The sequence below is a fragment of the Triticum dicoccoides genome, chromosome 2B (assembly GCF_002162155.2).
Source record: "Triticum dicoccoides isolate Atlit2015 ecotype Zavitan chromosome 2B, WEW_v2.0, whole genome shotgun sequence".
Classification (NCBI taxonomy): Eukaryota; Viridiplantae; Streptophyta; class Magnoliopsida; order Poales; family Poaceae; genus Triticum; species Triticum dicoccoides.
The window spans coordinates 174,498,967-174,510,251 of record NC_041383.1 but is presented as its reverse complement, the minus strand read 5'-3'; the positions used below and the strand labels follow the sequence as shown (position 1 = coordinate 174,510,251).

The following is an 11,285-nucleotide window of genomic DNA, read 5'->3' as shown; positions in this document are numbered from 1 at the left end:
CTTTATAATCACCCAGTTACGTTTGGTAGCACACAAAGTGTTCCTCCGGTAAACGGGAGTTGCATAATCTCATAGTTACAGGAACATGTATAAGCCATGAAGAAAGCAATAGCAACATACTAAACGATCAAGTGCTAGGCTAACGGAATGGGTCATGTCAATCACATCATTCTCCTAATGATGTGATCCCGTTAATCAAATGACAACACATGTCTATGGTTAGGAAATATAACCATCTTTGATTAATGAGCTAGTCAAGTAGAGGCATACTAGTGACGTTATGTTTGTCTATGTATTCACACATGTATCATGTTTCCGGTTAATACAATTCTAGCATGAATAATAAACATTTATCATGATATGAGGAAATAAATAATAACTTTATTATTGCCTCTAGGGCATATTTCCTTCAAGAAAAAGGGATGATGCAGCACAACTACGGTAGGTATTTCCCTCAGTGATGAGACCAAGGTTATCGAACCAGTAGGAGAATCAAGCAACACTATGTAAACGGTACCTTCACACAAAGAACAAATACTTGCAACCCGACGTGTTAAAGGGGTTGTCAATCCCTTTCGGGTAACGGTGCCAAAAATTGTTAAGTTGATGGGATAAAGTTGAAGTAGATTGATAGATGCAAATAAAACTCAGCGAGGTATTTTTGGGTTTTTGGTAATATAGATCTAAAAATAAAAATGGCAAATAAACAGAAAAGCAAATAGCAATATAGATCTGAAATATATGATGAGAAAATAGACCCGGGGGCATAGACTTCACTAGTGGCTTCTCCGGAGAAAAATAGCATACAGTGGGTAAACAAATTACTGTTGGGTAATTGATAGAACTTCAAATAATTATGACGATATCCAGGCAATGATCATTATATAGGCATCACGTCCAAGATTAGTAGACCGACTCCTGCCTGCATCTACTACTATTACTCCACACATCGACCGCTATCCAGCATGCATCTAGTGTATTAAGTTCATGGAGAAATGGAGTAATGCAATAAGAACGATGACATGATGTTGACAAGATCTATTTACTTAGAAATAGACCCCTCTTGTTATCCTTAATAGCAACGATACATACGTGTCGTTTTCCCTTCTGTCACTGGGATCAAGCACCGTAAGATCGAACCCATCACAAAGCACCTCTTCCCATTGCAAGATAAATAGATCAAGTTGGCCAAGCAAAACCCAAATATCGGAGAAAAAATACGAGGCTATAAGCAATCATGCATATAAGAGATCAAAGAAGACTCAAATAACTTTCATGGATAAAAACATATATCTGATCATAAACTCAAAGTTCATCGGATCCCAACAAACATACCGCAAAAAGAGTTATATCAAATAGATCTCCAAGAGACCATTGTATTGAGAATCAAAAGAGAGATAGGAAGTCATCTAGCTACTAACTATGGACCCGTAGGTCTACAATGAACTACTCACACATCATCGGAGAGGCACCAATGAGGATGATGAACCCCTCCGTGATGGTGTCTAGATTGGATTTTTGGTTTCTGGAACTTGCGGCGGCTGGAATTGTGTTTCGTCGACTCCCCTAGGGTTTTTGGATTTCCGGGGTATTTACAGAGCAAAGAAGCGGTGCGGGAGGCGGCCGAGGTGGGCACAACCCACCAGGGCGCACCTGGGCCCCTAGGGTGCCCAGGTGGGTTGTGCTCTCCTCGAAGCCCCACTCTGGTACTTCCTTGGCCCATCTTGTGTCTTCTGGTTCAAAAAAAATCTTCAAAAAGTTTCGCTGCATTTGGACTCCATTTGGTATTGATTTTTTGCAAAGTAAAAAACAAGCAAAAAACAGCAACTGGCACTGGGCACTATGTCAATAGGTTAGTCCCAAAAAATGAAATAAAGTTGCTATTAAATGATTATAAAACATTCAAGAATGATAATATAACAACATGGAACAATAAAAAATTATAGATACGTTGAAGACGTATCATAAACCCGCATGCTACATTTTTTTGACGGGTAAAAGACTTTATTTCTCATAGAATGGTCATATCATTTACAAGAAGAAGAGAAATAAAATCCAGCAACTGTTTCGAATGATCTCCCAATGGCAGAACTGACCCTTGTAGCGGCGTGGTACATCTGGTGGCAACACCGACATATGGTTAAGGGTGTTTTAGTCCAAACAGTGGAGAAAATAGCAATATCTATTCGAGTTCTAGCTACAAATTTCATAAAGTCAACAACTTCTCAGCTACCGGTTCGGAAGCGTGATCATATGTGGGCAAAACCTAGTCACGGTTTGGTCATAAATGTCGACGCAACTTTCCATGAAGATACTCTATCAGGCGCATGTGGCGCTGTTGTCCGCGACGACCATGGTGATTTTGTTGTAGTGGCAAACTGGTTTCTACCACACATTCGCGATGCTGAATCAGCAGAGCTTCAGGCCATCAGGAACGGACTATATCTCGCATCAAACATTGGTGGCAATAGTGTTTAAATTGAGCCTGATTGCATGATCGCGGTGGAAGCAATGCAATCAATGGATGACTATCTTGGAGCTGATATGGTTGTGGTTCTAGAGTGTAAGCAGATGGGTATGGATTTCACAAAAAATTGCTATAAACATTGTTTCCGGGAAGCGAATCAAGTTGCTGATAGTTTAGCTACATATTCACTCGATAGCCGATCATCTGGACTGTGGGAGAATTCAACCCGCATGCTAGCATGCATGTCGAAATTATACGAATCTAAAAGCAGAGACCTCATCCCTCCTTCCTCGCCGTAACAACACAAACATACCCCCCACAACCCTCCCACGCCCAGTAGCTACACCATGCCGGTGCGTCGAAGCAACTCACGACGATGCCTCCATGCCACCTCCTTCTCCCTCTAACCTTGCTCCGGCCCCTGCTGGCCTCCTCCTCCCTCCAGTTGTTCTCTCCATCGCATGGTTGTGTGGCTCAACCGTCCACGTCTGAGCTCCGACGCCCTTGTCCCTGCTCGACGCCCACTACCTCTGCTTCAACTCGCCTACCACCCCTGCTCGCCTGCCTGGGGCTCCTGCGCGCCTTGTTGCTGCCATGTTGGAGCCTGCACCAAGCTCCAGGGCCAGGCCCATGACGTGGGAAAATTTCCTAGCTAAAATACCACACTCTTAATTATAAAAAATGCCATCCCATTAATAATAATAATGCCATATTATTAATTATTAAAATGCCATGCGAATTATAAAATTGTCATATGAGAAAGTAAAAAAAACTGAAAATTTCCATGAATCTACATCTACACTACTATTAAACAATCCAACAAGAACTTCACTAAACGCACCCCACAAAACATACACAGACCCATTACAATCGCCTGATTAGACCCACTAATCTCTTTTTTTTTTGAAAACTACTTGGCGCACTTTATTAAACTCATATCAAAGTTACATCATCCACAATGTCCGAAAGTAAAAAGCTGGGAGGATCACCATCCCAAACAAAAGTAGAAAATCTCAATCCAACGGATAGCCTTTATTTCATATGTCTATGGTGTGCACCTAACAATTAAGGTTGACTGACCATGCTCCACCGCATCATACAGACTCCACGCGCGCTCGACCAAAACCCCTACAATCACGCACCACGCAGGCCATGCAAAAAAAAAACGTAACATATATCCCATAAAATAAGGAACAGACCCAGGCTTATCCCCTCGCTGCACGGCGACGGCATCGTCGGCTTCCGGGAACGACCTCGACGCCCGGCAACGCCATCGCCTTCCTGGTCGGCGCCCTCACCGCCCTGCACCAAGCCATCAAGTGTGCGGCTGTTCCTCCATCACCACTCACCAAGCCATCAAGTCAGCTCCCTGCACCTCCTTCGCCATCCTCTAAAACGCCAGGCAAGATTTTAATACGTAGTATTAGATATCTCTTCTTCTTGATCTCCTAATTAGAACGGACAATAATGGTTACATGGTGCGCTTCATGCCTCTATCTAAATCAATGTTCAAATAGACCATATTCTGAATAGAATGAGCAGATTCTGGATTTTAAGTGCACAAATTTTAGTTTATATCTAGCCATGAAAAAAAGCACCCCCAGCTAAAAAACCATAAGAACAGTACACCCCTAGATTTGTTCATGTGCATTTATTTCATATCTCACTTGGAACTTTAGACATATCAATTGATCTTGGCCAAAGAGAAACTTTGAGAGAACAGTGGACACGTCTTCTTTTCAGTTCTATGAAATAGCAGTCCGTCTAATATATCAGCACTTACGAACTTTTGTTGATTGATCTCAGGACGAGATTCAGTACTGACGTACTGTAACTGTTATACTTGGGTAACCATACCATAAATAGCTTATTTTCGATCTAGACGTGCAGTTTCAATCTAGAAAATTATTTCCAATCTATATACTAATAACATATAGGCAGCAATTGTCTAACATATAATAAAGCACATCCTATACTGAACATGAACAATAATAATACCATGATGGTTTTAATGATATACATCCTATGCTGAACATGAACAAGACAGAAAATAATAAAGGATTTTCTCCAAAGTAATTACGGACTGTTTCCAAAATTTTGAATTTAAGTAATAAAGGATATAAGGTTACAATTCATCACCTGAAAAAACAATCATAGTAATGTCTTCTCCAACTGACCATACCCTGGTGCAATTGATGAAAGTGGATATATCATCGAGAGCCTTGCAAGCAGATTTATCTACAACAGGAAACGCACAATGAGGACATATCAGATATTCCCAATCACCATCTGAAATGTTTAATGTTTACTGCCCCTTCAAACGTCAGCTTATCTACCAAATTTTTGTACATTTGATTGATAAGTTTTAAGTACAGAAATGACATATCCAGCTATAATTACAGTAGGGAGCGACACTAACTAAACCTTTTGACATGCTAATTTAAAATTCAAATATATTTATGCATGCCCCAACGATCTGATTGTATTAATGGCCATACGTGATTAATCACACTCTACTTAAGGAACAACTTCCACTAACTATATCATGCAAACTAACTGCGAGTTCGCAAGCAAGGACCTCCGATCTGGGACCTTCCTGGCCCCATTGGCCGCCAAGCCCGGCTCCTAGAGTGGACGTCAGGTAGCGATGCATGAGACACAACTCGGCGCCCTCACCGCCGGGCGGCGGCGAAGGCAATGCCGTGCAGAACACGCCATGGCCCCCGAGCAGATATTGATCTTAGTCTCGCCTTCTCATCCTGACGAAATATGCCATTTGTATTCCCATGACCTTATTACTAAAACACACAGGGAACTTTCCTAGCTTCAGTCCAGACATGATTTGTTGAACGTGAACAAAATAAGAGTCCCATATCTAAGATTTAAGTCAACTGCTATTGGTATCTCAGTATAAGGAAAATCCTCTCAGGGCTTGGAATTAGCGGAGTAGGATTCTCACAGAATTAGTGGGTAATCCCTGGCAGAAGGGTATGGTTCTTAGGCAAATAAAATAGAGCAAAACGCACCATAATTTTTCCATGATCTGTGTGCTTCACAAACAGGGTTCCATGTAAAACTCAACTGATAGATTCTACCAGTGAAACATCGGTGACAGAAAAAGAATTACCTATAAATTTTAACATTCAAGCAGTGTCTATTCCTATCCCATCCCATATCATATATCAATCATACTGGTGTATGGTGATAAATTTGCAACGACATGTGCTATTCGCTTCAGCTTTCCTCGAACAATGACTGACCGGGCTCATGTCCCCTAGAAATTAGTTTACTGCTTAATATAATGCTCACCCGAACTCCTTGTGCTTGGGGGGCACCGTGAAGAGGACATTGGCGGTCGTCTTCCAATCAGCGCCGCTCGACAAGTCGAACTCCTGCACTTTCTGGTACGCCTCTATCCGCACCTTGTCCGTGGGGGCGATGGGGGATCTCCCTCGCATCAGGAGGAGAGAAGGGGCCGGCTTCACCAGCGAGCATGCCGAGCTCTAGCGCCTCCTCGAGCACTTCGGCGACCAGATTCGAAGAGGGAGCAGGGTAGAGCAGGGGCGTGCGAGTCCCGTGCATCCGCATCCGCCTGTGACGGTGCCTACCGTTGGATTGCTCGCGCGAGCATGCCGAGCTCGAGGGCCTCCTTGGCCACTTCCGCGACCAGATTCAACATGAACAGGAGGAAGAGCAGGGCTACGGACCTCGCGCCGGCAGTGGGGACGAAGGGGAGTGGCGGCCTGACCAGGGAGAGCGCGGCCGAATGGGGAATGGGGGAGAATTGTGATGGGGCGGTGGGGAAGTGACCAGACAAATCCGAGGGGGCGGATTAGAAAGTGGTCAGTCCAAAAGAAAAATCTTTTAAAAGAACTAGGTAATTGCCCGTGCGTTGCCATGGGAATATAGCATATAGTTCAAACGAATAATCTATTTATGTCTTCCCGACTCTCGGTTTATGTGTAAGCTTAACTCTGAGTTACCGCACATGAAAATGCATGTTATCAATCATTCTATGCAAGTTTTACATTTGGCTCGCCATGAAAGAAATAACGTCATCAAGCCTTCTATGAAATTGTACTCACACAAATATTGTCCCAAATATTATTCTTCTTAAATCACATACATGGCCACAATGACTGTTATTGGTGATGATGCACAAGCATGGCCTCATTGTGTTCACAATCATGCAAATACATAATACACCGATAGACTAAATAATAAACTCTTACGAAGAAAACAATGGGCAGACATTGCATCACAAGTTGAAATTAAGGAACTTGTGAAAACAAATAACCAACTCACATTCATATTGCAGAGAATATGTCCATTGCCATATGTTGCACGTTTGCAGACATTCCCAGTTCAACAACCGCCATTTTTTCTAATTTACCATTGCATCCTCCCTCTTTTCTCCACCGGTCATATTTCTACGTTACGCGACTCATACAAATATTCTTCATGTTACATTGATCAAGGGGCGCTTCATCTTTTCGAACATAAAAAATGATGTGTAATAAGAAAGATAGCATTCAGTCAATCTTTTGCGGTCCATTGTGAAGTTTGTGAGATTGCTCTCTTGGAGGTTGCTCTGTACATCTTCTGTCCCAGTTTTCTTAATTTTTATCACATGCAAAATTTCCATCCATGAACAGGAATCACAATATTCATAAATAACTTGTTTGGCCATTTCCTTGTGGGCATCATTGTACAGTATCCGACAAGTAATGTTCTGTGTGAACTCATATGGACAACTGACTATAAGGCCAGCCGCAAATAGAGGAATAATCAAACTTCGCAATAAAATTGAGTTTTTAAAATAGGTAAGTTCACTTGCAGAGGACTAAAAGGAAATTACCAAAATTTATATATGTAACCAGGGACGGTATTATAATCAAACGAAATCAGAGGATGATATACAACCCATCAAACTAATTTACAATCAGGTTATATTAATGTGGAGTAAAGGTCAAGATCACAAAGTAGATATGCCATAGGTTATGGTATAAAAAACACGACTAATATCTGAAGTGACTAAAAACATGCCATAGATTGTTCTTATAAACCTAAAAAAACTGGGAAGTATTGTGCAAGGAATATTAATAAATAGTGAGAAGGGTGATGTTCTATGGAAGATCTGAATGACCCAACTGTAATACTACATGTCTATATCGTATGTTTGGTTAGGGAGAGTTTAGACAGTATATATAGATACTGGCAAAAGTATGGGATTACAAATATATTACATAATGCTAGTCTTCCAAGGATAAAAAAAATCGAACCTAACTAAGAGTAGAACCAGACTCTCAGAATGATGAGTCCCTTCTGGATCGCAAATAATTTACGTTTTCTGCAACACGAACAGAATATAGCTAAGATTAATCAGTGTGTGTTCAGCGTCTGATATTCATGAGAAATATGACAAATACATTCATGGGAGCAAGTAAAGTACATAACTGCATCGTGCATGTTAGCTTGCCATAACTATATCAAGGAAAAAATACATCAGATATGGCAATCAAGCAGACAAGAGAAATAACTGAAAATTATAAACATGAAAGCATTTATAAATCACTCGCCACCGCCTCGTTGTAGCAGTTGACGACCGAGTCGTTTGCCCGGGAGCGTGTGGTCTGGCCAACCTCCGTCCTTCGGAAAAGATGCACGACCTCCCGCGACATCTTCCTGCTTCCCGTCTCCCGGTGACTCGATGATGAAAAAGGCTTGGTGATGGTTCTACGCTGGAATGGAGAAGGGCAGGAGGCTTGTGGGGAGGCCCGGTTCGGCAGTGATGGTCAGTCGATGACGTCGATAAAAGGGCTCGGCGGCAGAACTCAACGTAGGTGTGCAGAGGCGACATGGATCTGGGCCTCGGGTGTGTGGCGTAGAGCCGTAGGCTTGAGGCGAGTACTTGACAACACCATGAATCCATGATCTTCCCTGGTCATGGTGCTCCGGCCTCTTCTCCTAGAGAGGTGGAGGTCTCCCGGCGCGGTGCGAGCGGGGTCCCAACGGCGGCGCACGGAGGGTCTTGCGTATCCTAGCGCGGCAGGCACGGAATCATGGGATGAATGAGAAGAAATCTGCAAAGGAAAGGAAATATATATATATATAATATATATATATATATATATATATATATATATATAGAGAGAGAGAGAGAGAGAGAAATCTGCAAAGGAATCATGGGATTGACGTGAATTGATTGCATTATGCATTGGCAAATAAGAGATTGATTACCATATGAGAATTGATTGTATTACCAAAGATTGATCCTGGTTTGTTCGGCCATATCAAAACCAATTTAAATAGAAAATCATGAGAGGGAGAAAATCGGTGGAGATCAAGGTGGGGATCGCATACAGATGGATGGACGTAAGGGTGGGACAACGTAAGATGGGAGAGGAACCTTGCGTTTTTTGAAGGTACCATAAGATTTTAAGGTAGTATAAGATAAGATGGGAGAAAAAAGGAGATTGATTCAAAGAAGAAAGAAGATTGATCATCGTCATTGAGAAGATATTTGTTACCATACATGAATTGATTGCGTCTGTATTTCTTTTCTAGGAAAAGATTGCGCTTGTATTAATTGTGTTTGTATTCCAATTAAGAGATTGGTTTCCATACATGATTTCTGTGATTCCAAAGATAGATTGGAAAACCGGTAAATAGGGAAACCAGGAGGGAGAAAACCGGTGGAGGGAGGGAGAAAATCAGTGGAGGGGTGGGGAGTCGTACGAGGAGAGGCATGACGAGAGGTGGGACGACGTAAGAGGGGAATCGGAACCTTATGGTTCTTTTAGGTAGTAGAGATGCAGTCTTTTTTTTCCGCTGTGTCCGATTTATGATTTGATGATTTTAAAAGTTCTCTTTAACTATCTATAAAAGTTGATAAACAAATTTATTGACAATATTTATATAACTAGCTACCATTTTACTAGACTCGAAATTGAATGGTGGTAACATAAGAAACCATGAGATGCAAGATGACGGAAACAACATAGGTTTCACAGATTGTATGATTCTGAATGAACTTCCTAATAATCTCAAAACATCAAGCACGTCATCAGAAGTTAAGCTCTTCTTACAACTATTTCTCCTTTCATCGTCTGCCAATCCAACAAACGATGATTTAATAGATGAACTTTGCTTGTGCATCAGTATGGTTGATGGTGTCCCTTATTGGAGTATAAGCCACATTTTTCAGTTCATTTTGTATTCTAATAAATTATTTTCTTATGTTTTATTGAATGGCTCGGTAAAAAAACTTACTAAAAGAGAAATACGATTCAAAATAGATGTTTTATTGAAGATTATAATGCGTGCGTTACACGTGCATGCTTACTATAGGTTATAGGTGATAAAAATTCCTAAAAGCTTGCCGTGGGGTTCAGGCCAGTCAAAGGAGGCCCAAAGCCTTGACCACCGAACAGGAGACCTAACTCGCACGCACAGGAGACCTAACTCGCGCCGCCGTTTCCCTGCTTGGCCGTCGTCTACCGCCAGCCGGCCTCTGCCGTGGTGCCGTCCCCCCACCTCCCCAGGCAGACCCCCGCCTGCCCGCCCTCCCGTCTTGTGCGCGAGTGCGCGGCCCCGTCCTCGCCGTGCTGCTGTGGTGTTGCCGGCCTACCGCCGTTCGCCGCTGCGCGCCGTCCCCTGCTTTGCTGTAATTTTCTTTCCACTTGTACTGTGTTCTGCAGTACTTCCGTGTATGAAGTAGACAAGCAGTGAACCGCGTTGAACTAAAATTTAATTGTAGAAAAATGTATGTGTATGTGTACATATTCAAGTTATGGGAGGTGCAGATGAAATAACCAATTGATTTGGTACTTTTTTTTATTCCCGTATCATAATTTGTAACTTTGTCATGTTTTATCTATTTTGTTGGATCGTTGAGCATTGACTTTAGATTCTGGATTTATTGAGCAATTGAACTTTATTTTGCATGTCTTTACATGAGGTATTTTTTAGAAATGTTATGAGGTATTTTTGGGGTATGTTATAAGTGCCAAAGTTTCCCATGTTGCTGATTTTTTTTTGACCCGGGGTTTGCTTCATTCCTGGCTCCGTCATTGCTCCCCTGGTCAGCCACCTCTCTGCTCAGCACTGCCGGCCCACTCGCCCACCTCCCCTGCGAGCTCGACTGAGTAATTCCAGGCTCCCCTGCGACCTCAACATGCAAGCATGATTGGTTCCCCCGTTTCCCTGGTATTTTTCATTGAAAGTGCCGCAATTTAGAATTTGTTGTGTTTGTGTGTTTCAGAGTCGATTCTATTCGATCGACGATCTCAAAGTAGAAATAGACGTTCAGTCTTACTTGATGATTGTAGACACAAGGGCAAAACATGCTATATTGTTGTTGAATGATGCAAACTGATCTCATGTTGATTTTTTGCTGAAACGTTGTCAAAATGTGTTAAATGGTGTTGGATTGCCGTTGAATGATGCAAATAAATCTCATGTTGAATTGTTGCCGAAATGTTGTTTCCATACCTTTTTACTGACGTAATGTTGTTTTCATACCTATTTGCTGATGAAATCTTCCTGCTTTCATACCCGTTGAATTGTAAGTTTGGCATGTCAAGAGGCAAGGGCAATAGGGCATACATGTCTTTTTTGGATGATGTTAGTTTGAGTTAGCCACTAGTGGTATTTTGGCAAGAAAAAACTGAATTGAGTGCTATTTTGGAAAGTTGGTTTTCATTAGTGGCACTTTGGCTACTCTCTCCACGGTGTTCGGCCGCGCGAGCCGCCATGGCCTCCATCTCCGCCGCTGCCAAGGCCATCTCCGCCGCCTTCGCACACAAGGTTTCCCCCC

The 11,285-nt window shown here is 42.2% G+C and overlaps 1 long non-coding RNA gene across 1 annotated transcript; it reads right to left on the bottom strand.

Annotated features, from left to right (window-relative positions):
- Positions 1 to 3,475: 3,475 nt before the first annotated feature.
- Positions 3,476 to 6,251, bottom strand: LOC119367475. The gene is made up of 3 exons (XR_005176322.1): positions 5,777 to 6,251; positions 4,607 to 4,705; positions 3,476 to 3,857 (listed from the first exon to the last, which is right to left on the bottom strand). It is a non-coding gene; the product is annotated as an uncharacterized LOC119367475 (long non-coding RNA).
- Between the last annotated feature and the right edge of the window lie 5,034 nt (positions 6,252 to 11,285).